Below are 25320 nucleotides of genomic sequence, written 5' to 3'. Positions count from 1 at the left end.
CAGAATATGTCAACAAGATAGGTTGTAAACCTCAAGTTGTGTGCTAGTGAAGAACTTCAGGTTTTATTCTTGATTAGTTCTTGAGACTTTCAAGACCATTAAAACTCCCACTGTCCTCTTGACATATAAGACTCACTTGCCAAATATTCAAGAGATAGTTTGGAATCTTTATCAAGACAAACACTTTACACAATTGGCCTTAGTTGGTCTTTGTTTTGTCCAAAACATCACAACTTACCAATTTCAAATGTACAAGAGTAGAAAACTTTTACTCTTACATTTGATTAGTGTTTTAAATCTTTCTTTAAGATATTTCACTCAACTTACAGTCTTGGAGTATGACTCTAAGACTTGTTTTGGAACGAAGTATGACTCATCTTCTTGATTTGACCACTTCAACAATTCATAACTCCTCTTCTTAGCTATCAGAATGCACTTAGAGGATGAATTGTGATAAGGTCTCTTAATCATTAAGATGATCATATGACATGATACCAAAGTACTCTTCCATCTTTTCAGATTTGAGAAACTTTTTATCCTTCTGCCAAATTTGATTCTTCTTATTCGCTCTGCCATACATTGGAACCTTTTCCAATGTCTCAGAATTACACTTAAGCTTGTAAGTATAACCATATTTACTGAGCTTTAGTAAATTATGACGAATAATATTATCGATCTTTTGTGGTGGACTTGACTAGTGCACAAGAATGTGTACTCGATCCCTTAGTCCTTCACTTGACTCACATATACATGTGAACAAGGAACTAGTCTTAATTTTCCAAAGCTAAAAAATTCTCATTCATCATGCTATACAACTTGCATGATTCCAAGTTTTGGTCCAATTGAAACTTGGGCGATGAGGATCTTTCCTTATTTGGTAAATTTAGACATTACCACAAATGAAAGAATCAATTTCATATTTCCACTCTTGCTATTAATGGAATCATATAAGCAACAATCTTTTTCCTCAAATGTCATTGTAAGGATATTTTAAAATAAATAAAATCATCATTTTCCTTTTATTTTAAAAAATTTGCGGAAAAACTATCCATACAATGCAAAAGAGCATGAAAACTTTGTTGTTATCTATTCCTAAGCAATATATCATAACTCCTAAGAAGTAGCTCAAGAATCCGATCTTCAAACTATGCGATTGAAATCCATCTACGCGATCAGATTCAGCACATTCTTTCTTTAAGTTTCTTCACTTTTCTTTGATTCTTAGAAACATCAACATGTGACCCAGTCACATCATGTATCAAGAATCTCAGAATAGAAACTTAGTAGAGTTAGATAGTGGACTTTACCTGAAGTAGACTCGAACTTATTGACTTTAACATCCTTAGGTAAAATTTGGCAGCTTTACAACTAATGCCCCTTCCTTTGGCAATATAAACATATGAACCCTTTGTTAATGGTACGCGAGACTATCACAGACTTAGCTTTTCTCTTTACCATTTGGTCAACCGAGTTGACTATGGCCGATTCCTTTCCATTGGGAAGAGAATGCTTTTTCTGGATTTCCAGTGTCTTCATTGTCAATGTACATAAAGATTTAGGAAGTTAATCTTAGCAAATAGATAAAATCATTAAGGGTCTTGTCATAGTCTGTTTCATAAGTGTCCTATACGAACTCACTATGTGACTTAGAAAGTGATTGAACATCCAATTATAGTGGTTAGATTCATGTTCATTACTACTAACCCTTAGACAATTAATCCATTCAAGCAGTGGTCAATTGTTTAAACTAATTAATTTTCTAGTTCAGTTATTTGGATTAAATAAGATTTGTAATTGGTTAATCAAATTGGTGTTTCAATTAACCTCTTGTTTGTTGGTTTCTCAAACAAGCTCACACATTAATTTGCCCATTCTCTTATTAATCCTAGTTTCATATTCATTATTCCTAGGCATATGAAAAAGTGTTCACATAAACATATGAGGTTAACAACTAAGAGATGTTCATGCAGCTTAATTGTCTTCCAATTAACAGAAAATAGTTGTGGTTAATGCATAAGGGTCTTTAACAAACTTAATTTAATAAGATCACCACTAAACAATCAATCAAAAAGTAATAATTAAACCATAGGAGTAACTTGGTCTTCCCAAATAGAAACAAAACGAATTTAGGTCATAGTCACAGTAAAAACAAACTCAAAAACAAGTTCAACTAGGCTAGACATGCTTAAATTCTAAGATTAAGTGGAATGTATAACCTAAATTGCCTTGATTCTTCAAAGGATCGAAGGTTAGGGTTTCTCAACTCTCCAAAGGGTTCTTCAATCGCAGGTGCATCTCCCAAAACACCAGAAGTATCCCCCAATTCAGATAAAGGTTCGATATTTATAATTATCACAAAACAGGGGCTACTTGGCGAGTAGATCACCCAATTCGCCGAGTAGATGCGTGAAATCCGTCTATTTCCAGGAGTCTTGACTTATCTTTGGGAATATTCTTGGGTACTCGTCGAGTAGCCTCACGGACTCGCCGAGTTAGTGTGTTTTTGTTCCTCATTCTACATTCTTTGGTCTCTAATTGCTTCTCCTTGTTCCTTTTTACTTCCAAGCATGTCTTTTGGACTGAAAACAAAATTTAAGCATTATTAAGTACCTTTTGTCCTTATTATGCACATAATTAGCTAAAAATGAATAAATATGTATGCTAAACGTATGACTAATTATGCAAATATCAAAATACCCCACACCTGACTTTTGATTGCCCCCAAGCAAAACTGAATTTTAATACATTAGAACCACATATGACAACTCCAATCTAACCCAACCATTATGCCAAGACCGCAACGCATGCATTTGTGTCTAAAATTTTCCTAAATACCCCCATACTCTAAATACTCACAATCCTCATAAACATTCGCCCACTCATCCCGAACAATGCACATTTTATGCATCTCCCCGAATCCATCCGCAGAAAACCTCCTATCCTCAAGGTATTTTTGGTTGAGCAACCCAAGCATACGTAATCTAGAATTACAATTTATGATACCACATTGGAGCTCTTTGGAATTCTTCATTTCTTTGATAATTTGACCATTTATTTCTTTGAATTCACCACCTTGTTGTTTGATTTTTGGTATCTTCAAGTTTTTGCACTTCTTGGAATTTTGATCTTTTGATCTTCACTTTAGTTGCTCCAAAATTCTTCAAACTTTTCTTGCAATTCTCTCTCTCTCTCTCTCTCTCTCTCTCTCTCTCTCTCTTTCTCTCTCTCTTTTTAACATGTACCTCACTTTTTCCACTCAACATCCTACATGCTTAAGCAGGGGCGCTCAACTTCAACTTTTATTGGCTAACGATAATAATTTTACTAGATATATTTCTGGTACACGATGCTAAACATATTGCATCCTTCGGGCCGAGCGAGGTCGTGTTTTTGTCCCATGATTTCACTAGAATAAGGGGGCCACAAATACACTATAACGTATATAGGCTCAACTAAACATTTGAGTTTTCTTGCAATCTACAACACAATTCTAACATGGAATCCTAATTACTTTACCAAAATTTTCTAAATTAATCCTAGCAAATTTTATGCAAAATTTTAAAAATTAACTAGTGTAACCAACCAACCCCCTACCCCACACTTAAGTTATGCAATGTACCCATTGCATATCATGCATGATAAAGAACAATAAAAATAAGGAGAGAACTGGAACAAACTCCCCTGGGATAGTAGTGGCGAGGTTGATATCTCTTCTCTTCAGCTCCATCTTCGATTGACTTTAGACATGGGAACAACTCATCCATGTCTTGGGTGTAAAAATCTCGTGTGGTAGATATGCAAATAACTCAAAATTGTAGGACAAAGCTCCTAGAAACCTCCAGTAATGACTCTTCATGAGAAATGGACAAGTACTGCAATGAAAGTGCCCAAAACAGCTCCGGAATTTGAAAAATGTTGATCTGCTCGGTGAGTAGTATCGTGTACTCGGCGAGTTTGTTGCCAACTTGCAGTCATATCGCGTAATTACCGATGTACTCACCGAGTAGGATTTGTGCACTCGGCGAGTAGGCGCTGTGTTGAGAAAAAATTGTCCAGCTCGTTTTCTTCTTGATTAAGGTTCTGAATTGGGATAATTCAGTGAATCTTCCTCTAATTACTTCAGTAGCAACACTCTCTATCACTCCCAACTCTAACGGACTCAACCTTAATGAAAAAACTTCGCACTCTTATGTGAACATTCCTCACTTCCTCACTTGAACCTTGACCCTTAAAACTTCTATATGCATCCTAACCTTCCAATCCTAAAAAATATGCAACCAAAAGTGAAAGCAATAAAAGTCCTAAAAGAAACAAAATCATCCAAGTTCAACATTTGTCCAAATCAAAAACCATAAAAAGAAAAATAAAAACACAAAACAAACACTTCTTCGTTCTTCCTCATTCATGTTAGTTCCTCCAACTCCACTTCCTCCTTCTTCATTGCCTCTCCTCATCCTTTCCTCCCAATTCATAATGTAGGGATAACCGGGTCCGGGTCTCGGGGCGATATTCATTTGTTGGAAAAGATACTCAAATGATTGATTATTATAATTGATAGCTCTCCCAATATCATCCAAGTATCTCCGATACTCAACTTGGTTCCACCCATCGTTCTCTGTGACAACCCGAAATTTCTATTTTGAACGAACCATATCAAGCCAATAGATGTAGAACAGTTACAGTGAAAACTCAGATTTCGAGTATAAGTTTGGCAGTTTTTAGGATATTACACTTAAGGAGATATTAGGAGAGTGGATGCACTAGGGTTTTGTGCAACACTGTTATTCCAATACTCTAGGACATTAGAGTTCGTTCCAGGAATAAAAATATTTTCTGCCAAAAATATCTTAGGACTATATATAGAAAACTGAACCAAATAGTTCATTAGTTACATTTCCAATTAGAGAAAAGCCAAAATTCTCTCTCACGGATCTTCGGGTTTTTATCCCAAATTGTGAGTACTTCGATCTAGTTATGTTATATAGCTTAGATTGTGTTTAGAAACATCAATTTTATAACAAAACGACTAGATTCGGGAGTTTACCGCCCAAGAACGTTCTTGGAGAGTAAACTCCAATATGTGGCTTAACTGCTACCTAGTCCTTTCCCCGTGAATTGTAACTACCTTAGACTTGTATGCTAGTGTGTATATGACTAGAAAACATCAAAATCGGAACAAGACACCAAGATTTGGCAGTTTACCGCCCAAGAACACTTGGTGAGTAAACTCCATTTTAAGGGCTAGAAGTGTCCCAATGACCCTCAAAGCTTTAGAACTCGAACTAGAACCCACCATTGCATGTTTAGGACACCAAAATCAATTAGAATCAAGGATGAAAAGTGAGTTCATGGCCAAGGGTGTTCTTGGGCCGTGAACTCCATGTTTAAGTGCCAAAATGCCCTTAAAACCTTCCTTAAGCCAAGAGACTAATTTGGGCATGTACCTAAATGATTTTTGGACTAGCTAACACACTTAGAACACCAAGAGTAAGGTGTTCACAGCCCAAAAGGTTCTAGGGCCATGAACTCCATAAAATGGTGCCAAATGGTGCCATAAACTCTTCTAAAGCCAAGTACAAAAGCCTAGTTTAGTTCCTAGTTAATTTAGAGACTTGAAAACACCATAATCACCCTCCCAAGGGAGTTTACGGCCGTAAACTCCATGGGATATGGTCCTAGGGCCGTAAACTCCTCAAAGGAGTTAATAGGAAGCCCAAACACTTGTTTAAGCCTTGAAGCAATTCACCACATGAGTTGTATAATTGTTAGACTTCATTTAGAAACTTGGTTGAGAGTTTACGGCTAGGAGTTTACTCCCCTGGGCCGTAAACTCCAAAACATATGGTCATTTGGACCTTAAACTCCTATTAGAGGCCTTGCACACCTTTGTTGCAACCCATTAGCCTCCTAGCACTTGACCAAAAGTGTTTTCCTCACGTTTAAATGTTTATACTTGTATAATTAGTGTTTTAATCACTAATTATTTATATACATATGTCTTCATATGTAATTAGGATCATTGTGTGTGTCTAAAGTCTTCACTTGACACCAAGCACTTGCCCGATCCTTCCTTACGATAACAGTCTGTTCAATTCCAGTCACTTACTGTAGGTGAGTTCATACCCCTTAAATAATGTTTTAAACTATTTTTAAATGTTTTATGGGGGGGGATACAATTAGAATCTTGCTAGTTATTATATCAATCACATGTGATTAATATGTAGCATTCAAATGATTTACTACACATTAGCCGTTTTACCAAACAGTTTCCTTCAAATGATTTTTATAAACATTTTATATGTTTTAAACTCCTTATTACATTGTACATTTTACTCTGTATATCACATTTAAAACTTATTTACAATTGTGTTTCAAACAAATGTTTCCTTATACTTAAACTGTTTTATCAAACCTATGCCTTCAAACTGTTTTATAGATTGACATCAAGTCGATCTTTTCTGAAGATAATAATTATGTCGAAATGTTTTACAAAACTTATTTATGCTTTTATATTATAAATTGCATGCCTCTATATGTATAGTTATATAAGAAATGTTTAAAAGACTTGGGAAGGCTATCCACCCTATTTCCTTTTCGCGCTTGAGATGTGGTCTGGTGGGATATCGGGTACTCGTCCGAAAGTCGTTTAAATATTAGTTATATATCATGTGTACATATATAGTCATAAAAGGTCCTTCCAGTTCATCCCATGACCTTGGGTAGCAAGGGTATACATCCATGTTCATACGTACCAGTTAGATTACTAGTAAACTACCATATGGGTAGTTTAGGAAGATACTAGAACTATTACTAGAACGCGATATCATACTATGAGTCAGTTCATTCATGAGTCAATACTTACTACTAGACGAACATATACAACTATACTAGAATGATTACATTACTATACTTGCTAGGTAGAGAGCACGTACATTAGAGCTAGAATAGTTCGTTACATTACACTTACATTAATATGCTAATAAAATTGTGATCCACTGTATGGGAGCATGCCTTAATTGTCATGACCCGAGTTGAAGCCAGAGTCTCTTGAAGGGAGAGCGTGATTTTGCGTATAGATCTATACTGGATTGACTATTCTACACCTGGCTGCTAGCTACAGTCGGACCGGCAGGTCTGCGGGTGCCAAACATCATACCTTATTTTTGACTATACGTTGTCGTTGTTACCAGTCTATAGTATGGTGCAATTTATCACATGATACCTTAATATAAATCCGGTTTAAGGTAAATAGTACAGCAGTAGTTCTTTTTGCGCTACGTTTTAGTACTACATTTATTTTCCCTGTACACATATTTAGTGATCTTTTCACTTAAACTATAAATGTAAAAACTATATTTTGTTAATAATAGTTACACTTGGGAAAATTACACACTTTTACATGACACGGACATTTAGAACAGTTAAGTCTTGGTAGAAGATTGCATTGAGAACAGTTAGGTCTTGGTAGAAGACACCCTTATATAACAGTAGGAATCATAGGGATTTCTAGGACTTTTCAAACGTTTACAGTTGTTTTACAAACATTTTCATACTTACAGTTCATATATATTTTCAATAATTACAATTCATTTACTTACAAATTCATACATACAAATTAAGACACTAAATACTTATGATCTCACCAGCTTTAAAGCTGATACTCGCTTTCAAAATTACTTGTATCCTTAGGTCATCATAGACAGGTACCGATGCAAGGAGAAAGGAAGATGGAGCTTGTTCAAGACTCATCTTTCATTTTGATTTATGCTTTAGCGTTTATCAAAATTTGACAGAACACACTTGTATAATAATTCTATTATTAATGCAATGGATGATGTTGTTGCTTGTTTACTACTTTTCATTGTTGTGATACTGTACATGATGTCCTCCGCCCCAGAACGTTTCCGCCGTTCTTGGTTTTGGGGTGTGACATTCTCTTCCTCCGCCGGAATAACCGGTGGTTCTTCTCGTACCCGCTCACTCCGTTGCCTCACCCGCCGTCCCGGCTCCTCGGGGATAACCGGCTCATCCGCATGTGGAATAGAATAAGAATCTCCAAACTTCTCCACAATCCTTGCCCTCCTATATAGTATAGTGTTGAACGGAGGGGGAGAAATGACCGTCAGCGCCCTTGCTTTTTGCAAATCCAAGATCCCAAATGATCTTGCAAGCCTTGTCACAAACATTCCTCAATTGATTTTGGAGGTCACCTTCTCTTTAACGCCCCTTCCGCAAGATATTTGGCTATGCAGTAGGGGAGGTTGCAAAAAAAAAAATCAGGAGTAATAATGCTCCAAAGATAGAAGATGTCAACGGTCGGGACCTTGTCATCATCCTCCCGCATATTAACCATGATGGTGATGAAACGATGAATGAGACGGTGGATCGGTGAATGAATGTGGCCCTCCTGTGCGGAAGATGGAATATACACCCGGTTAGCAATAGTATTCCACCAGGTGGAAGCGACCACTGCTTCGGGGAGATCTTTGTGGCAATTCTCCAAGAAAGCTTCAAAGTCTTCATTTAACATGGTACTTTAGTCATAGATGCCAATCCTCCATGAAAACTCAGCCATGCTGCATTGTCGCAGCTCCCCACCAAGAGAAAAGGAAATTACATTGGGATTATAATACTCACTACCACCCCGGAATGAGATGGTAGCGAAGAATTCCCAGCATAATCCAGCGAAGACCGGTTCTTGAATTTTGAACAATTGTAACCAACCATCACATATGATGGTAGAATCCCCTATATTGCATTCCTTCACCAAATATGGTGTCAATTCCTCCTCCAGCCCAACCTTCCCCAGCCAATCCCAGTCCACTGCATTAGGTAAGTGGATCTCTTTCTGCTTCAAAGCTTCTAATTTGTTTTTGGCGCGGGCTTGAGATGATTTAGAGGTGATTTGGCGAAAAGAGAGCCACGGGATGTCTCCTTGGCTTCCCCCTCTTGAATTTTGACCTCTTCTGGACATGGTACCTGCAAAATAACATTAAGAAAGCACAAACAAACAACACCAATTAATTAAAATCGAACAAAACAGATATGTATAGCATCCTACTCGTCGAGTTCATGAACTACTCGGCGAGTAGGATGAACATCGGGACCAGATTGATGCCGCACATATATGGGTCATCCAAAACACCCAATTTTGCATAGGGGTTTGCTGTACTAAGTCCAATAAACAATAATCCAAAAGAAATTTTGCCTAAAACCTCCTAATTCATAGTAAAATCAAAACCCTAGAAATTGAGGAAACCCCCAAATCCGAATTTTAGACAAAATAAGGGCTAAGAAGTGATAAATCTTTAACCTTTGACAAGTATTGGGTGTAGAAATCATACCTTTACTCTTGAAAGTTGAAGATTCAGCAAAAATTGAAGAAATGGATTGAGAGTAGCTGTGCACGGCGAGTGTGTGGGTAAAATGAATGAAAACCCTTATTTACAAATAATAAACCGTCTGTGTAAGTTGTCTACTCGCCGAGTAGAAAAGTGCAACTCGCCGAGTAGATCCGCATATTCCCGATTTTCTGGGGATTCGGACAAGTACTCCCCGAGTAGATCGGCCCTACTCAGCGAGTAAAGCTTGCAGTTTGAACAACAATTGAATTTTTTCTTATTTTTAAACCACCACCCCACACTCTAAGCATTGCTTGCCCTCAAGCAATCATTTTGAACACATTTTCAGAAGAAGAATGAAAATAAAACAGATCCTAAGAAATTAAAAAGAAAATAAAGGAAAAAAGAAATGCAAACTCTGAACTCGGGTTGCCTCCCGGAAGTGCTTCTTTTTAAGGAGTCATTAGCTGGACTCCTCCCATTCTACGTTGCTGCAATTCCTTCCAGCAACAGCCCTTCTTCCATGTCTTGGGACTCCTTCTTCATATCTTTTGACCCTATGTCCATTGACCTTGAAAGGGGAACCATCCTTTGATAATAACTTTATAGCACCATGTCGAAACACCTTCTTCACTAGAAAAGGACCATCCCATCTTGACTTGAGTTTGCCCGAGAAGAGTTTTAGCCTTGAATTAAAGAGCAACACCTTTTTCCCTCATGAAACTCTTTATTTCCCTTGATCCTCTTGTCATGCCAACTCTTGGTTTTCTCTTTATAAATTAGAGAACTAGTGTAAGCATCATTTCTAAGTTCCTCAAGAGCATTCATTTGCATTAACTGGTTGTTCTTGAGCTCCACCATGTTGAAGTTGCACATTTTTAAAGCCCAAAAAGCTTTATACTCGATCTCCACCGGTAAATGACATTGCTTTCCATAAACTAGCCATATGGTGTAGTACCAATAGGTGTTTTGAAAGCTATTCGGAAGGCCCAAAGTGCATCATCTAGCTTATCCGACCATTCTTTCCGATTGCTCCCGACCGATCTCTCCAAGATTCTCTTTAAGGCTCTATTTGTCACTTCGGTTTGTCCACTAGTTTGTGGATGGTAGGATGTAGAGAATTTATGGGTTACCCCATATTTCCTTAGCACCTTCTCTAGTTGATCATTGGCAAAATGAGTGCCTCGGTCACTTATAAGAGCTTTCGGGACTCCAAATCTTGAAAATAGCTTCTTCAAAAAGCGCACCACCACCCGACCATCATTAGTTGGCAAAGCTTGTGCCTCCGCCCACTTGGATACATAATCCACCGCCACCAATATTTATTTGTTGCCTTTGGACATGGGAAATGGTCCCATGAAATCGATCCCCCACACATCAAATACTTCGCACACTTGAATACTATGTTGTGGCATTTCATTTCGGGATGAAATGTTTCTCGCTCTTTGACATGCATCACATTCTTTGACAAATTGGGCTGCATCTTTAAAAAGTGGGCCAATAAAACCCAATGTCAAAGATCTTCTTAGCAGTGTAATGTGCTCCATGATGTCCACCTGTGGGCCCGCTATGACAATGCTCCAAAAATTTTCGGCTTTCATTCCCGAACACGCATCTTCGTATGATTCCATCCGCGTAAGATCTTTTGGGATGTATTTTCTAGCTAAGTAATTAGGTATGTCTGCAAACCATGGCTCTTCTCCCACGGTTACCATAATGTACTCGTCCAGGAAGTCATCTCCAACTCTATCTTCTTGCAGTTGCGGGTTTTCAAGCCTTGACAAGTGGTCGGCTGCTACATTCTCCATTCCCTTTTTGTCGCGTATCTCTATGTCAAACTCTTAGAGAAGCGGAACCCATCGTATCAATCTTGGCTTCGCATCCTGCTTGGCAAACAAATACTTGATAGAGGAGTGGTCAGTAAAAACAGTTGTTTTAGATAAAAGTAAATAAGGGCGGAATTTATCAAAAGCATACACCACAGCTAATAATTCTTTTTCAGTGGTGGTGTAATTCTGTTGGGCCGGATTTAAAGTTTTACTAGCATAATAAATGGGTCGAAAGTGCTTATCAACCCTTTTACCAAGGATAGCTCCTAATGCAAAGTCACTAGCATCACACATTATTTCAAATGGTAAATCCCAATTTGGAGCAATAATGATCGGGGCATTAGTCAATTTTTCCTTTAAGAATTCAAATGCCTCTAAACACTCTTTATTAAAATTAAATGGTGCATCCTTTAAAAGCAATTGTGTTAGAGGTATAGTTATTTTAGAAAAATCTTTTATAAAACGCTGGTAAAAACCCGCGTGTCCTAGAAAACTTCTAATGCCCTTCACATTAGTTGGTGGGGGTAATTTGGCAATGGTGTCAATCTTTGCCCGATCCACATCAATTCCCAATTTGGAAACCTTGTGGCCTAAAACTATACCCTCCTTGAACATAAAGTGACATTTCTCCCAATTATGGACTAAGTCGGTTTTTTTCGCATCTAGCAAACATTAAGTCAAGATTTGCGAGACAATCATGGAAGGAAGATCCAAAAACAGAAAAATCGTCCATAAAGACTTCCATGAATTTTTCCACCATATCATGGAATATGGCTGTCATGCACCTTTGAAATGTCGCGGGTGCATTGCATAGCCCAAAGGGCATACGTCGATAAGCAAAAGTCCCACTTGGGCAAGTAAATGTGGTCTTTTCTTGGTCCATTGGGTCTATGGGTGTTTGGAAATAACCCGAAAATCCATCTAGAAAGCAATAATAACTATGGCCCGATAATGTTTCTAACATTTGATCAATAAAAGGTAAGGGGAAATGGACTTTACGAGTGGCATCATTTAGCTTTCGATAATCAATGCACACTCTCCAACTGGTTACCGTTCGTGTCGGAATAAGCTCATTCTTTTTGTTGGTTATGACCGTCATCCCTCCTTTCTTGGGCACCACTTGGACCGGACTCACCCACAAACTGTTGGAAATGGAATATATAATCCCCGCATCTAAAAGCTTGACCACTTCCTTCTTGACCACTTCCTACATATTTGGGTTTAATCTTCTTTGGTGCTGCACAACCGGCTTTGCTCCTTCTTCCAGGTTAATCTTGTAAGAACAATAAGCAGAGCTAATTCCCTTGATGTCGGTAATGCTCCATGCTATGGCCCGCTTTCGCTTCTTCAAAACATGAACTAGTTCTTCCTTTTCAGATTCGGAAAGGTCAGAGGCTATGATAACTGGCTTTTGATGGCCATCTTCAAGGATAGCATACTCCAAATGTTCTGGTAACGTTTTGAGCTCGGTTTTTGGGTTCTGTTGGTTGTACTCGTCGAGTGCAGGTAAGAGACTCGGCGAGTTGGCAGCTGAATTCACGAATTCTATTTTCTCTTCGCATGGACTCGGCGAGTAGATCGGCCCTACTCGACGAGTTGATCTGTCAGATTGTTTCATCAATTCTTCAAACTCAGCTTCTTCCAGCAGCCTCTCGATCTCCATTAAGTCTTTTTAGCATCAAATGCTTCATCAAAAATTGTGGACTTATTGGGATCTTCACTTTCGCATTCCTCCATTAATTCATCAAGCATGTCAATTGAGAACGCCATGTCATCACTATTCCATGCATATGTCATAGCTTGATCAACCCCAAAAGGGACTGAATCATCTACTACCCGTAAAGTAAGCTTCGAGTCCCTTATGTCTACTATAGGACTTGCAGTGTTGAGGAAAGGTCTTCCAAGGATGATCGTGACTTGAGGATCCGCCTCCATATCTAGAATTATGAAATCTAAATACAAAGTTGTCCACCTTGACCAATAAGTCTTCACATATGCCTCTTGGAAAAGTGACTGTCTTGTTTGGTAAGTGAATCGCCATATGAATTGGCCTTGGTTCCAGGGGATCCAGCTTCTCGAAGAATGAATATGGCATGAGGTTCACACTTTCTCCCGAATCGTCCAAAGCATGAATGGTAGCCAAGTTACCAAATTGGCAAGGTAAAGTCAAGCTCCCCGGGTCACCCTTCTTCTTTGGTAGCTTATTTAGCATGGCAGCTGAGCAGTTCTCATTAAGAACTACCTTTTTCACTTCCTCCATCTTCCTTCTATTCGTGAGAAGTTCCTTAAGGAATTTTGCATATTTTGGCATTTGTGCGACAGCTTCGATGAATGGTATGTTGATTTGAAGAGCTTTGATATGATCAAGAAACTTCTAGTACTCCTCTTCCTGCTTCTCTCTCTTATCTTGGGCTGGATATGGCAATGGAGGCTGAAAGGAATTTTCAGGGATCTGCTCTTTCGGGTTTGGCAGTGGACTCGTCGAGTCCATATTCTGGACTCGGCGAGTAGGCTCTGTTCCATGAAGATTTTGATTTTGGTCTTGATTCTCTACATCCTCCTTCTGCAATTCCTTGGGTGCTTCATTTTGAATAGGGGCCAGAGGAGTGATTATCTTCCCACTTCTTGTTGTGACTATGTTTATGTGCGCGCCTCGTGGGTTATTTTCGGTTTTACTCGGAAGTTCGCCCGGTGATCTTTGGTTGAGTTGTTGAGCAAGTTTCCCCAGCTGCATTTCTATGTTGTGGATAGATGCTTGCTGGTTTCTAAGCATGGTTCTTGTTTCTTGAATTGCTACATGATGATCACTATGTCTCTTTTCTGAAGCAGCTACAAATTTGGTAAGCATTTCTTCCAAACTTGGTTTTCTTTCTTGTGTCGGCTCCTCCTTTTGGTAAAAACCTCTTCCTTTCTGCCTTTACTTCTCCTCCTTAGCCTTCTTGTACTCTTCATAAGGGAGCCACTCTTTCTTTGTTGCCATTTTCATCCAAGTCGCAGTCTCTAGTAAGATGAGTGTAACGCCCGTAGATCCGGGCTAGTCAATTTACAGGCTATAGGGGTTGAAAACGACTTTTCGACAAAAGATTAATAAGAATAAATAATCTCAACCAAGTTTTAGTATATGTTACAAGGTTTCCGTACATATAAAGTGCGTCGAAATCCGAGTTATAACAAAGAAGTTATGACCCGTCGAAGTTTCGCAACGGAACCGACACGATACCGGGAGGCATAAATAGTGAATTTACGATAGAGCGAGATTTAGCCTTAGCGATCTAAACGAAAGTCGTAGTTTATTTTAAACCGATAGTGTGCATAAAAAGAACATCCAAATCTGACTTCGTATGAGGAAGTTGTGATTTTTCTAAGATTTAGCATAACAGTGCACAGCCCGAAATCTGAATTTTAGATCGGTCGATTTTTAGCCAAAATAATCTAAACGGTAAATGAATATATCGTTAATAGGAGTTAAACGATAAAAAGACAGTCGAAAACAGAGCTCGTATGAGAAAGATATGGACGAAGCTTAGTCCCTACTCTTCGAGCGTTGCGAATTCGATACAGTTTTGTATATCCGAGATAGAATGAGAATTAGCCAACGAGGTCTAAATGAGAGTTGAAGATCTCATTAATAGTAACTCAATGGTAAAAAGATAGACAAAAACGGAGCTCGTATGCGAAAGTTATGGACGAAGCTTAGTCTCTACTTTTCGAGCGCGGCGAATTCGATACGGTTTTGTAAATCCGAGATAGAATGAGAATTAGCCAACGAGGTCTAAATGAAAGTTGAAGATCTCATTAATAGGAACTCAATGGTAAAAAGACATACAAAAACGGAGCTCATATGCAAAAGTTACGGACGAAGCTTGGAGACTACTTTACTATACAATTCCTATAAATAAGAGATGAACTCTTCGTAATTTCCTCACACCTTCAAACCTTTCTTTCTCTCTCTAACCTCCCTAAGCCCTCCCAAGTCTAGGGAACCTCCCTATCACGAGAAGAAATCCTCGGAGCGCCCGACGGCTCCGAGAAGAAAAGCTTTCGGCTCGGAAACGCTGCTCCAGCGAAGCCCTGTTTTTAATAAAAACCCGCTGTAAGTGAGCTACGCGTATACTATATTTAATATAGATTTTATTTAATTATAGTAACATTATTAGGACCTTAAAATAATTATTTGGGCTATTATTATGAGTTATATTGAGTGTTATTTAACGCTTATATAATAGTAATAATAGTTAGACTATTAAATTAGTCTCGTCAAGCGTTAGACTAAACTCTAGTGGTAATGATACTAGGTTTCGTCAAGGGATAATTGTTTTAAGAGTAACGAAGTGTTGTCCGAGTGCCAACTCACCATCTTTCAGGTGAGTGCATAGTTACTTTCATCTTACACATAGATATGAAGTATTTTATATAAATTACATGCTAAGTGTGCATATTATTTGAAGTACTTGCTGTCTATGCTGGATGAACGTTTTATGCATGTTTTAAAGGATTTAAATTGTATACGTATTTTATATATACGAATATGTTGGGTATGACATGGGTAGATGAACGATGAGAGATAAAAGATGATGTGAGTAAACATTGGTAGCTATGGACTTAGTGCCTAATAAGCATCGGCAGCTATAGACTTAGTGCCTATTGGACAAACACCGGTAGCTATGTATTTAGTACCTGTTGGGAATTGCTAGCTATGGACTTAGTACTTATTAGATAAACACTAGTAGCTATGGATTTAGTACCCGGTGAATAGACTATAGCAGCTATGGAATTAGTGCTTTACGAACGAACATTGGCAGCTATGGACTTAGTACAAGTCCTATAACCCTGGAAGTAAGGGACTTCGGAATAAACGAATGCAGGATAGATGACTCTTAGGTTAAATCCTTAAGAGTAAAGAAGATAATGGGGATGGGTAATTGGGTTGATTGTTTGATTGTTTAAACATAATAATTATAATATTGTGGGTTGAAAACCCTATGTACTCACCAGGTTTCCCAACCTGGCCCACTCAGTTTATTTATATCATAGGTGTTGATACGAAGTCACATTACACTGAGAGATTAAAGAGATGTAGATCACTAGTGTAAATAAATGTAAGTTCCGTTTATGCTTATGTTTCTGTAATGATGATGACATCCCAAGCATTTTAAAATGAATAAAATACGTTTCTTTGAAAATGTTTTGATAACGTATTTATCGTGTTTTTCTGGGAACAAATTCCGCAACATTTTTATGAAATGAAGTACTCTGATTTTTATAAAGCATAAACAAAATCGGTCTTTTCTGGCCGTGAAATTGGGGATGTCACAATGAGGCCCATTGCAGTTTTCACACCCCACCCGTATAGCATGTTTCGTTTGGTCCATTTTGTCCATCCTCCTATCCATGTTTTTCAACATGGCCATCACTGCTGATTAGTCTTCTGAAGCTGCATAGGCGGACCCCCTTATTACATCATTTCTTGGATTATGGTATTCTCTAGAAGGCTTAGAGAATTCTTCAATTAGCTGCTTTATCACTGGAGGTGCCTTCTTCGTAAGTGGACCTTGCGAGTCAAGTAATTGCCTTGTTGTAACATTTACTCCGTCATAAAAGATGGAGACTTCTTGCTGACTATTGAGGTCGTGATGTGGGCAATTCCTTAACAAGCTCTTGTACCTCTCCCAAGCTTCATATAGTCACTCTCCAGCTTGTTGTTCAAAGTTGGCTATGGCTTTCTTGAGTTTAGATATCTTCGATGGTGGGCAGAATTGATCAATGAACTCTTCTTTCAGCTGAGCCCATGTAGTGATGGTTCCGGGGGGTAGTGACTTGAGCCAATCTTTTGTAGCACCCTTCAAATTAACCGGAAGCATGCGAAGTAGCTGAGTTTCCCGAGGCACGTTAGGAACATTGAAATAATCAACTACATCGTTAACTTCATCCAAGTGCTTGTAGGCGTCTTCGTGATCTTTGCCAGTGAAAGGGATCTCTATAAGTAAAGCTAGGATATGACCCTTAAGCTCAAAAGTAGCAGTTGCGGGAATTGCGGGCTGCACAAGTCCCGGTCCAGTGTCATCGCGCATCCTCTTCTTCCATTCCCCCATGGGGACTTCATTGATATTAGCCATAGTGATAACTAAATCGTCCTCAAAATCGGATTCGTGCTCGTATGTAGGTTCTTCTTCTTCCTCGGTCTCGTACTCGGTGTCTTCTTTAATTGGGTCTTCGATTGTTAAAGAGGCACTGGATGCTCCTGATTTGCTGCTCTTCTTCTTGATGAAAATGGACTTGAGGTTCTTTAGTAGAGAATTCTTTGAAGAAGCGGATTCTCCAACAGATTTTCCTTTGTTCCTCCTTAGTGCGGATTCCGGGTCTTCGAGAGGAGGAACCAGAGGTGTATCAGATCCTCGGGTCATGAAACACTGCAAACAAACAAGAAAAAACACGTAAAAGAACAAAAATGAAATAGGACGAAAAAGAAAAATAGTTTGGCAAATAGCAGGGTACTCGCCGAGTAGGTGCGAGTGCACTCAGCGAGTAGCCTGTTTAAAACTAAAAAATTAAAACTAATAAATAGACTTCTAAAAAGAAACTAATAATTTCTAAAACCTAACCTACTTACTGTATTACTGATAGATAACTTTGTGCAAGAGAAACTCACATAAAGGATCGATAAAATTAGGAATTAGACTTAATTTTCCCCGGCAACGGCGCCAAAAACTTGATGTGTGTAAAATGCACTGGTTTTATTCCTACTTTTAGTTGATAAATTAAGCACACAAAGGCAGTGAACCTGTCTTTTAGTGGTATAGTTGGATAAGTAGGGTGTCGAACTCAGGGAACGGAAATTAAACTAATAACTAATTTTAACTAAGCAAGTTATAAAAGTAAAAGGGTTTTTCTCTAGTTTTACAAGATTATAAACTTAAACACACCACTTAAGCAATTAATTAACTAAACAACTAAGACAAGTAATAAATTCACCAAATTTGATAAAGGGTTTTTGTTTAGGTCCAACCAATTCACTCCTATGGTTATTTATATGATAGATCAATTGTTATTGGTTACCAATTATAGTGGTTAGATTCATGTTCATTACTACTAACCCTTAGACAATTAATCAATTCAAGCAGTGGCCAATTGTTTAAACTAATTAATTTTCTAGTTCAATTATTTGGATTAAATAAGATTTGTAATTGGTTAATCAAATTGGTGTTTCAATTAACCTCTTGTTTGTTGGTTTCTCAAACAAGCTCACACATTAATTTGCCCATTCTCTTATTAATCCTAGTTTCATATTCATTATTCCTAGGCATATGAAAAAGTGTTCACATAAACATATGAGGTTAACAACTAAAAGATGTTCATGCAGCTTAATTGTCTTCCAATTAACAGAAAATAGTTGTGGTTAATGCATAAGGTTCTTTAACAAACTTAATTTAATAAGATCACCAATAAACAATCAATCAAAAAGTAATAATTAAACCATAGGAGTAACTTGGTCTTCCCAAACAGAAACAAAACGAATTTAGGTCATAGTCACAGTAAAAAAAACTCAAAAACAAGTTCAACTAAGCTAGACATGCTTAAATTCTAAGATTAAGTGGAATTTCTAACCTAAATTGCCTTGATTCTTCAAAGGATCAAAGGTTAGGGTTTCTCAGCACTCCAAAGGGTTCTTCAATCGCAGGTGCAGCTCCCAAAATTCCAGAAGTATCCCCCAATTCGGATAAAGGTTCGATATTTATAATTATCACAAAATAGGGGCTACTCGGCGAGTAGATCACCCAACTCGCCGAGTAGATGCGTGAAATCCGTCTATTGCCAGGAGTCTTGACTTATCTTCGGGAATATTCTTGGGTACTCGTCGAGTAGCCTCACGGACTCGCCGAGTTAGTGTGTTTTTGTTCCTCATTCTTCATTCTCTGGTCTCTAATTGCTTCTCCTTGTTCCTTTTTACTTCCAAGCATGTCTTTTGGACTGAAAGCAAAATTTAAGCATTATTAAGTACCTTTTGTCCACATTATGCACATAATTAGCTAAAAATGAATAAAAATGCATGCTAAACATATGACTAATTAGGCAAATATCAGTTGATTAAAAGTCTTTAATATAACACCCAATATGAGATATTAAGGCTAGGACCCTACAAACTATTTTATAACTCGGAAGAGGGATGCCATAATCCAAGCTATAAAATATTTGAAGGTAGGTGAATGGCGATTCACCAATTTCCACCAAGATAAACGAAATGTATTATTAGGTTTTAATTGGTTTTTTTGAAACTCCTAGATTCTTTTGAGATTCATTGAACTGTTCAATGGCATGTTTCAATCTCGAGTGTGCCCTTCAGGTTTTGTGACTGGGATGCTAAGGATCACAAAACAAGGTGTGAAGTAACCATGCAAATATACTTGGTACCCTTAATTATTTACCCCTTAATCAATGTGTCGGTTAACCACACACGCTCCATCGATACTATGATAAATATTAAGTTACTCTTTGCCAACCTTGTTAAGTCCAGGTTAGTGTGTCGGTTAACCACACACGCTCCACTAACGACTTAAGCAAAGTGCAAAATGTAATTTCATGGGTTAGCACCAAATTCACATTTTCCTAAGTAACTAAGATTGGGTATTAATAAGAGTTTAGTTACTTAGTATTTATCATTAATACTTTTAATGAAGGGGGAATTCTAATCCTTGTCCTACCCGTTCGGCTAACGACCCTCCACCGGTCAAGGAAGCGGTGAGTGAGAGTGGACATCCATTAAACTGTCATTTTATAGGCAGTAACCTTATACCTCCCTTATAGACCAGCTTCGTGAATGAGTCCTACTAACGGTAAGACTGACTTTACTCTTATACATATATATATATATATATATATATATATATATATATATATATATATATATATATATATATATATATATATATATAAATATTATTAACTTACAATATTATAAAGTATAAAGGTTGAATTTTAAATTTTAAAATTCTAAGGGCTAAACTTAGAATTAAAGTATTCATAAGAGAAAACTTTTCCAAATTCCAAAACTTGTGGGAAAGTTTTGAAACTATTCAAAACTAATTAATTCCATAACTTATGGGGTTAAAGTAGTTTTAATTAAAAGACTCTCCAAGTTCCATAACTTGAGTACAAGTTATGGAAGACTTTAAACTAATAAAAGAATGCAACTTTTCTTTATTTTGTAACTTATGGAATTAATTAAGGTTACACATTTTATTACTTAATGAAGTGACTCTTGAACCTCCATAACTTGAGGACAAGACTCTTCATTTTTTGTAACCATTGCCAACTTTTATGAGTTTTATGAAACTTAAATGTGACTTTACATATAACTTGAGGACAAGTTACAAAAACACATTTTAGAATCAACAGTTAGATTAATTTGGATTGAAAACAACAATTTCACATAACTTCCTATTAATCTAAGCAACTCATCAGAACAAGATAATTCAAATCAAACTTTTTCATGTAATTAGTCTAAACCTGAAACTAATACAAAACATGAATCTATTGACAATTATCTTTGAAATTGGATTAGCATGAACATTACCACATCAAAAACAAGTTTATAAGTCCAAAAACATCTTAGGGTAATGTTCCTAGTCCAATTCCAACCAAAACAATCGAATATATGTTGTCTGGGGGTCCAACTCGTCGAGTGCACGAACCAACTCGGCGAGTTGGATGCTTTTTGTCTTGGACTCGGCGAGTCCATCAGTGGACTCGGCGATTCTGCTGAGCAGAAAGCATAAAAACTCGATTTTCAGCCAATTTTGCAAGTATAACAAGAAAACAAGCCTAGGCTTTGATACCACTGATGGGTTTTGAGCATTCTAACACTCCTAAGTGTGCATGCAACCCTAAATACCTTGGATTTATGTTTTCTCTATTATACATGCAAATATGAACTTTCCAAGGTATTACCATATCTAGCATACAATACTTGATACAATGGATATAATACATACCTTTGTTTGATGTAGCTTGTCTTCATGAAGCTTGAGTGCCTAGTGCCCCAAGTGTGACACCTCAAATGGTTCACACAACATCAAGTGCACATGGAATGACTTGATAGAAATGGAACACTCCTTGAAATCGTCTAGCCCTCATATTCACACACTAGTGCACGATTTCTTGAGCCATGGGATTCTTTTATATGGTGGCTAATAGGGTTACACCATGTAACTCATAACTTTACCCATTCCTTAAGCTCCATGGATTTTAACCTCCATGGAGCATCCATGGGTCACCCCATCGACTTAGTCCAATATAAAGAATTTTGGATCACAAGCCCACATATATATAAGAATGAATGGTTTACACAATCAACCCATATATTTAATTAGTCTCCTTTTGATCACTTAATTAATTCCAAATTAATTCTTGATCAATACTAATTAAATAACCTTATTAATATATTAGAACTTATAATATATTAATAAACCTTAAGTGTTATTTCTCTCATTATAGTCTATCCAAATGCATGATGCCATGCAACCCAAATGGACCATGCCGGGTCGGATCAAGTCTTACCAATTATAGTTATGGACTTCGACACTAATCCAACACTTCTAACCGAAAACTCAAGCTTTTCTCTCAAGATCATTAACCGAAAACCCCTTTTCTCTCTCAAGTTTCACCCAATATCCTTTGAATCTCCTTAGGATCTTGCTAGGCACACCAAGTGTTATTCATTTCTTCAATGAAATCACCTTTCAATCATCATACTTTGGACCGAAAACACTTGAGTCTCCTTTGTTTCACCAAGAACACCAAGATCTTCATGTGGCCGAAAACTCAAGGTTAACTAAAAACACCTTGCAGCCTCAAGAAATCACTTCAAACACTCTTATTTGTAAGTGAAACTTACAAATTAGGCTATTTCCTTAATATACTTGCTATATATTCACTAATTGTATACATATATATTACGTGAAATGCTTTTAGGACTCGGTTTTGTCACAGGATCTAACTTGTGGAAGCACATCCTATATCGAACCCTCAATCGAATCACTCACTTAAGGTAAGTTCATACCCCTACAATTTACCTTTTTCAATATTTTTTGGGAGGGGAATGCAAGGAAAACACAATAGAATTGTGTTAATACTTTCACGTGAAAACAAAACAAACAAAAGATTTCTTACGCTTATAAATATTGTAAAAATCATTTTGTTGGGTATTAGATGTTGCGTCATTAGGCTTAGTGTATTTAGACCTTTGTGTAAATGGTATTGGGCCTGCCCATCCATCTCATTTATTAGGTTTAGTTATATATAGTGCATGCATGCACAGTAGGAGGTTAACGCTTTTATCTTTGAAATCCTTATAAACCCTAATCACACTTCTACAGTAGAAGTTCTTTGTCGAGCTCTTCTGAGGTTACGAAACTTTAATCATTCAGCTTATTTTGAATCATTGTCGTGTTCTTGTTTCCTTCCTATTTAGAATCCTATCGATCATTAAGGATTATATCCTAACAATTGGTATTAGAGCAGGAGACTGTAATCTATATGCATCTCTTCTGTTAAAAGAAGCTACTAGGGTTTCCGTTAATATTGGATCTTGTTCAGTCATCTTCTATGTGTTCTTGACACTTTGATCTCAATATTACCCTATATTTTTACACATCTGATTCTTAAACATGTTACAAAGATCTTGTTAAAATGCTGCATAATGATTCTCAAATCAATTCCATCAGAAGTATTAGGTCAACAACAAGGATTCCCATTCTCTTTCCCAGCGATTATGAACTTTGGGCACTTCATTTTGAAGATTATGTTCTAGGTTTAGAAGATAATGGTTACTTGATTTGGCAAGCTATTACTGTTTGAGCTTTCATTCACTCTGGAACAAGAAAGACGACTAAAACTCAGGCCGAACTCAATCAACTTATTCTTGATGTCAAAGAAGTTCCTCAAGATGAGAAAGAAAAGTTGAAAGCAACATCAAAGCGATGAGAATCATTAGATTCGCATTGCAAGCTGATACCTTTCTCCTTGTCAGTTCTTGTGATATAGACAAAGCTATATGGGACAGAATTAAAGAGCTATATTCAACAGATGCAAATATGGAGCATTCTACTCAAACGCTCCTGTTGTCTGAGTTTGGTGCTTTTGCACAAAAGAGTGATGAAAATCTTAGTCAGTCGTTCAATCGCTACAATCATCTTTTGAGCAGGATGACGAAACATGGCATTGGACGTGAAATCATAGAGCAGAAGGTAACATTCATGAATGGATTAAGGTCTGAATGGATGGCGGTGGTATCAACAGTGAAAGCTCACGGGCAGTTTCAAAATTACACCTTAGCAAAGCTGGTTGGCATTTTGAAGTCACATGAAAACGAAGTGACTAAAGAAACGAAAGTTGTGTCTAGCATGGGAACATTGGCACTAGTTGCAAAGGGGAAGCAAGTCCCTGAGGATGAAGATGAGTCAAATCTTTCTGACTGTGAGCTCACAAGTGAAGAGTTCGCTTTGATGGTGTCAAATCTCAGGAGATTCGCAAAGAAGAAGTTTCCCTCCAACAAAAGCCGAAATTGGTAGGGAAGCTACTGTTTAGAAAAAACAAAGGAGGAGAAAGTGAATAGCTTCCAAAAGGAAGAAGAAAAGAAAGAAACAGCTTGCAGGTGATTAAGGCTATGATTGCAACTATTGTCATGGCAAGAAGCATTTGGCTAAAGAGTGCATGCTGAGGCGATTGAATGAGAAGAAAGAGGGAGAAGAAGATGAGGCCTACTATCTTCGCAATCTTGAAGAAATCAAGGAGAAAAAGAAAGCTGATAAATCGATGTCTTCTTTGATTGTGCATGGTAATAATGATGAAGATGAATTCGGTGGAGTGGAGGTATGGTCCACTGATTCAGAGGATGAAAAGGCTAGAAGGCCCACTCACGGAAAGAGTTTTGTAGAGAATGAAGGGGATTCGCATATGGGTGGAAAGTGTTTTATGGTGACAAATAATGTGTCAAAAATGCGAGGGTATGCAACAAATGGAGGACAAGGAGAGGCAAATGGAAGAAAGGATGACAGCTGCTTCACTTCGAAGCCAATTCTTGCACAAATTAGCGAATGTGATCGGCTAATTAATAAGGTACATTCCATTCTTAAATCTCTTAATATTCATGTATCTAATTATGAAACTGAATTAAACGATTTAAAATTCACCTTTTCGAATGTAAGTGAAAGTTTGAAACAAACTCGCCTGTCAAACGCTAACATAACCGATCAAATCAGTAGGGTGTTGTCCAAGAGTGAGGAGCGAAGGATATGGATAGAGAACATAGATTCTGAGCTATCTAGGTATAGGGATGAGTCTATTTATTTACAACAAGACAATTTAAAGCTTTTAAAACAACATAACATTTTTTGTTTGATTGCTAAGAGGCTTTATTTTAATATCACTCAATTGCATTTGGATTGTGAAATTGGTAAGAAAATTCATAAAATGATCTTGCCGTTTTTGGAATTAAAGGAAGTCAAAATTGATGTTGATTGTTTTCAATGTGAATCTATCGTCTTGTTAGAAGAAACCTCAGAGGCTTATAAAATTGGACTTGACAAAATTGACTCATGCATTCAGTCCAAAGACCACAAGGACATGCTGATATAGTTACTCGATGAAAATGACAGGTTAAACATCAAAACCGAAACTATATAGGAATTTGATTCATTGAGTTCGAAATTGAGTTTAGACAATAAATTAAATGTTGATAATACTTCTAAGTTCAATGAGGAAAATGAGATGAGTGAAATATCTATAGAAGATGAGGTTGACTGTTCACAATTTCTTAAAAACGAACCTGAAAAAGCGAAAGCTCTGATTTCAGAAAATTCAGTTGAATTTGCACATCTTTATCAAAACAATCCAAAGGTTCTAAAGGAAGTTGCGACTGTCTTTCCAACGTCCAAACATCACCTAACCAAGTCTTTACAGTTAATGGTGTATCTAAATGTCAAAATGTCGAAGTAACGTCCTTAGTCGAAGCTGATAATGCTGATCTGTGTGATGAGCACTTCTGGTCCACCCCGATTGACAATGTAGACGAAACAGTAGGTCTATCTGAGAATACCTCTTCGAGAGTTAAAGGAAGGTATGTAGTTAAACCTTTAAATAAGGTTAATACTACC

General features: G+C 37.4%; 1 non-coding gene across 1 annotated transcript; it reads left to right on the top strand.

Moving 5' to 3' along the window:
- The first annotated feature begins 16795 nt into the window (after positions 1 to 16795).
- Positions 16796 to 16902, top strand: LOC111875868 (small nucleolar RNA R71). The gene has a single exon (XR_002844822.1). It is a non-coding gene; the product is annotated as a small nucleolar RNA R71 (small nucleolar RNA).
- The last annotated feature ends 8418 nt before the right edge of the window (positions 16903 to 25320 follow it).

This window comes from Lactuca sativa, chromosome 6, assembly GCF_002870075.4.
Source record: "Lactuca sativa cultivar Salinas chromosome 6, Lsat_Salinas_v11, whole genome shotgun sequence".
Taxonomy (NCBI): domain Eukaryota; kingdom Viridiplantae; phylum Streptophyta; class Magnoliopsida; order Asterales; family Asteraceae; genus Lactuca; species Lactuca sativa.
The sequence above is the reverse complement of the archived record's forward strand: the minus strand, read 5'-3'. Positions and strand labels throughout refer to the sequence as shown.